We start from the raw sequence: 5,126 nt of genomic DNA on the forward strand, positions 1-5,126 counted from the left end.
CTTCCATAGCTCTTTTCAGAAGTTCGCTCAAGCTAACTAAAGAATCGCGAAGTGACCGTGGAAACCCCGCTTAACTTCTCCATTATTTGAGAATTTACTTTTAGTCGTAATTGGACACGAGATTTGGCGTTATCGAACCTCTCAATTAGCGATTTTGTTAGAATGTCCCGAGGCTCTTCAAGCACTGTTCCTCATCTTCCCGCGTCTCGGATGATCGGATCTTCCATTATTACGTGATTTGACCCGCGGCTCCTGACGAAATGTTGGATGTTGTTGCATCGTGCCCGAGATAACCATTCCCGAGCTATTCAAGATGGCGCCATTTCCAAAAACAAGCTCTTTATAAAATTGAAGTTTATTAGTCGTGTATCAACTAATCAGAGACGCGTTGTTAAACGGTGCGGTGGTTCCTTTTTTCCAGGTTTATTGGTGTCGAAATAATGGAACAATATATAATTAAATTCCCACAAAACGCTAAGATCGTAAGCCATCCACCAAATCTACGGTGCTTTCATCATTAATTTAAATACGTGACATTTCTAGATTACATCTTACTTATTACTTCAGTTGACCTGCCGTTTAAGGGAATTTGAACTCGAAAAATGTGCTAATAGACGACCAGAAAAGTTGAAAAGGAGAAACAGGTCGCACCCTTAAAGGGGAACGGCCAAGCTTTTCCAAATATGGCCTAATTTCCGTATCAAAAGATTAACAAGACGTTCAATATACTAACACGTACCTTTTTTTGTCTTGAAAAAATAGCTTTTGGCCCAAAAAGTTGAAACGAAAAATAACGCCAGGTGTTTGGGTTTTAATTTTCGCCGCCAGCGCCCCTAACCCCGTATGAGCGATTTGCGAACTATCCTAACTTTTAAAATCGCACAATTTAGGCTTAGGTCTCTTATAAGTTACTGGAACGCGCCGCGCGTGCAAAAAATATTTTTTGCGTCTTCAGCAGCGAGCGCTTTTACGTTGTTTTTCTGTCTCACCAACTTCTCACCAGGTGTCGCGGCGGACGCGCGCTTTTCAATTTCCCGAAATTTCTTTATTTTATTAAAAATTAACCACTCAATATTTTTTGTTGCGGTTTTCGCTATAAATTTTAGTTTTTAATGGGCTATAGGGCTATCTAACTGGTTGAAGCTTGACCGTTCCCCTTTAATGCAACATGTCTGTTTACAATCTTGCGCATTTCTGGAAATAATTTTTTATCATTTTACACAAAACGTATTTGATATAGAACTAAGTTTCCGATGCAGTTTTCAGAAACGTACTCTTTTTACATCTGATCGAATGTTTTCTGTAATTTTTGTTCACCTACAGAAAAAATTGTTCTCTGTGATCATCAGCATTTGATATTCCTATATTTGAATGTTTTACATGCGAGACTTTACACCACGTGTTTATGTTGTAAAATCCTTTTATATACATCATTTTATAGTTCTATTTGACTTTAAATAATGAGAAAACATTTCATACTTAGCCTTATCAACTGTTTTGTTTATGTTTCTTCCAATCTACGAAAGTCTATTAGTTTCATACTCCCAAAACTGAAGTAAAACCAACCGATGCGTGATATCAAGCTTGACTTCCGGATGCCCATGAATACATTAATTTAATCCGGTCTCCATTCGGTAATTTGAATTAAAAGTATTCCATTTCATGGGACAAGCTGTATCAGAGAAGTAGACGAAATAAATAATGTGATATAAGTCATTTTGCATTCCCCTACAGAAAAGCCTTCAGAGGTCCTGGGAAAAGTGACTTAAGCGACGATATGTGGACAAATGGGACAATTTTAATATTATGTCAACCTTCGTAATGTTTGTCTTGAAAATATACTAAAATCTTATAACCAAAAATAACTATACTATAATAGTAATTTATCTTGCTTTCGTATTTATCAGGAGGCATAGGATTAAACTGTATTTGTACCACATTTTCGATTTAACAAAAATATCTTAAAATATAATAATAATTAGAGCTCGGCATTCGATTAATTTTTATCCATGAATAAAATAAACTCGGCGATATTTAAATAATATTTATTTAAATAACCAATAATTGAATAAAAATTGTAAAATGTTTAAATAATCGAAAGTGAATAAGCCTTTTATTTAAATAAAACAAACAATTATTTAAATAAATACCAATTTTATTCAAATAAATGCTTGGTTGCGTAAAAAACAGAATTAAATAAGTTAAAATGATATTCTTTTTACGAACGTTTTTTAAATAAATCGGAAAATAAGTGGTTAATGTTTATCCAAACGCCGAGCTCTAATAATAATAAATCATTTCCAGATTTCATTTTATTTAAATACATTACATATTTATCAAGGGCCAAGTCAAATACGAATTTTAGACCTCAAACCACAGGCAGTTACGAAATTTATATTACTTCACAAAGTTAAAAGAATAAATAAAAATGAAAAACATTCTTGTATATAAACATGTAAGTACAAAATAAATATGTAATTTATTTTGGCATTCAGTTATTGTTTTTATACCTTTAGACATACATTCATAAACCAACTAAGAAATAGGTTTGTTTAGCAATATATATTTATATACCGTTATGGATTTAAAGATATGTACTACACAGCAATACTCGTATATTTGGTAGACATTCAAAAGTTCTAATTTTTCAACCAGCGGCTTACATGGGGATAGGTAATCTGTACGAGCAATAGTTCTGATAATTATCTTTTGTAGCAAAAATATACGTTTTAAGTTTGCTTCTGTGGTGTAGGCAATACGAAAATAGTGTATTTTGCTTACATATATTATCTGTTAGTTTCTATTTTTAGTAATAGTGTAAATACTGTAAGAAATTTCACGCGCAAGTTTAGATTATTATTCCAATTTAATTGTTCGTCGAATGAAGTCCTAAATATTTATACGTTTTTACTGTTTATAAATTTGTATTATTTATCAAGAGATTTATATTATATTGTATTTTCTTGTTTGTATTTTCGAATATCATACAGACATTTCTATTAATATTTAGTTCTACCATATAGATATCTTTGAAATGTATGTTTAGAGTACTAATTATTTCCTTGGAGTTTCAACCGCCCAATAATCCTAGTGCATAGATAGAAATCTTCTTCCATAGATTTAGTAAACATATCGTTAATATACAAATTGAAAATAATTGGAGGTGCTGCGCATTTAATTTGGGTTTCGCTAGAAAGTTCAATATTAGCAAACGTCGAGGGTCAAGTGGCACGGTTTTCTTTTCGCGTTTATTAGCGACCGAAACGAGTCTAGGTGGCGTAACGGCGCCAGCTAATACCTATGATCTAGCGTCTGCTACAAACAAATTAAAAAGTCATAAGAACGTTTTTTCTTTAATAAAATTTTCAAAATATAAGTAAACGATGCAAAAGTTATATTAAAAAGCAAGTATCATTATTTATAAAAGTAAAATTTACGAATATCGATGAGGAAAAACTAATGGCGTCTGCTTTAGCCGCTACCTATCTAGCTTTCAATGGCGAACCAAATAAAAGGGAATGTAGTGATAATTTTCGGTCACGAATACTTTGAAATCGAAGACTTTTATAACATGAAGACGGCACCATATTTCTTTCTAGCTAATGTGACACGTGGTATAATATCTATAGCGTTTAAATAAAAATACTGAATATTACAATTTTCCTGCTCAACAAAACGAGATATATTTATGGCAGATTGTTAATTTTCTAGTAACGTGTGTTTTAGAAATCTTAATTTCATAAATACTACTTTAAATTGAAATGATCGTTAGAGCTCTACATTATTATTATATTGGCGAAAATTACATTTAAAGTAAAGCAGGGTACACGAAAACAAATGTTTGTCTTTAGACAATGCTCACAGCCATACACAAGGCGCGTTTTAGTATTGGTTTATCCGTTTATAATTTCGTCATGTACCCGGGTTTAGCACATATTTTTAAAATGTATAAAAATTATATTGTAACTGATTAATTATTTCGTAGTTTTTTAGTTATAATGTAATTTTACTCATTATTAATTAATATTATAAAAATAACTCAGTTTATAAAAGGTTATCATTACCGCATTTCCCAAAAGTATATTTAGAAGTAGCTATAAATTTTAAACATTTTGTGTTTCTCAAAGTGGCTATTTTTAATACTTTCGATTCCGCTCACTAGATGACGCCATCTTAATATAAATAAAACAAAATGGCACAGCCACAATAGTAGCTTCTTCCTCCTCTTGATTTTACCCCTTTGATTAAAAACCGCTTCTCAGCACTGGCATAGGTAGATAGAGAAAATTAATTCCAATCGAATGACGCCTTAATTAAATTTATATCGGGGTCGTAGAAGATTATTCGTTGATTCCCAGGGACCTATACGGAGCTATAGACTATACGGATCTATAGCTTGCACTGTTTGTTGATTCCCAGGGACCTATACGGATCTATAGCTTGCACCGTATTTTTCACCACCACCGAATACATCATGAGCGATAATAACAGTCTATTTCCTCTATACTAGAGGAAGAGGCTTAAAATTGGTAGAGCTACTTGGAAATGAAAATTGTGCCGGTTCCAAGTTCTTCCTTGCCTTAATTAGTTCTTGCTATAGATATTCGTACACAGTTATATTTAAGTTATTATATTTAATATTCTAATTAAACGGTTAAAAAGTAGTAAACATATTTCTGGAATTTTTAAAATTGTTTTTAAACGGCCACCCTTAATTTTAATTTTGAACACTTCCTAGAACGTGAACAATAATAGGCCAGAGCAGTAGTGGAGCTGGAGCGAGAGGATTCATATCGCTGCTCCCAATCAGCCTCATGCTCTAACAGGAAGCTTCTACCTTAAAAAATTAAATCAGCCCGTTTTCTCATTCGCTTCCGACGCGATGAATTGAAGCACATTCCGGTGACCTTTTTCCTTCCCCCTCTAATGCCAGTGTGAAGATTCGACTGTTATTACCATGATCGTCTCAACATTATCATTTTCCCTGAGTAGAAATACTTGCATTCTTGATTGTTACCAAAAAGCCGTATTTTTTGGGCAAAATACCGTTCAAAAGGAAATGCATAAATATAAAACAATTTCTTACAAATATCAGTTGTCAAAAGTTTATAAATATTTTACGAACT

The sequence above is a fragment of the Leiobunum rupestre genome, chromosome 4, assembly GCF_980474605.1.
Source record: "Leiobunum rupestre chromosome 4, qqLeiRupe1.1.hap1, whole genome shotgun sequence".
NCBI lineage: Eukaryota > Metazoa > Arthropoda > Arachnida > Opiliones > Sclerosomatidae > Leiobunum > Leiobunum rupestre.